The sequence below is a fragment of the Oncorhynchus masou genome, unplaced genomic scaffold (genome assembly GCF_036934945.1).
Source record: "Oncorhynchus masou masou isolate Uvic2021 unplaced genomic scaffold, UVic_Omas_1.1 unplaced_scaffold_1503, whole genome shotgun sequence".
NCBI lineage: Eukaryota > Metazoa > Chordata > Actinopteri > Salmoniformes > Salmonidae > Oncorhynchus > Oncorhynchus masou.
Genome location: NW_027005043.1, coordinates 50001 through 50493, shown reverse-complemented (window position 1 = coordinate 50493; position 493 = coordinate 50001).

Here is a 493-nt window from a genome sequence, read left to right as displayed (position 1 = left end):
TGGAGGAGAAGGGAGAGTGGATGGATGGAGAAGGAGAGATGGATGGATGGAGGAGAAGGAGAGTGGATGGATGGAGGAGAAGGAGAGTGGATGGATGGAGGAGGAGAGTGGATGGATGGAGAATGGATGGATGGAGGAGGAGAATGGATGGATGGAGGAGGGAGAGTAGATGGATGGAGGAGAAGGAGAGTGGATGGATGGAGGAGAAGGAGAGTGGATGGATGGAGGAGAAGGAGAGAGTGGATGGATGGAGGAGAAGGAGAGGGATGGATGGATGGAGGAGAAGGAGAGTGGATGGATGGAGGAGAAGGAGAGTGGATGGATGGAGGAGAAGGAGAGTGGATGGATGGAGGAGAAGGAGAGTGGATGGAGGAGAAGGAGAGTGGATGGAGGAAGGAGAAGGAGAGTGGATGGATGGAGGAGAAGGAGAGTGGATGGATGGAGGAGAAGGAGAGTGGATGGATGGAGGAGAAGGAGAGTGGATGGATGGAGG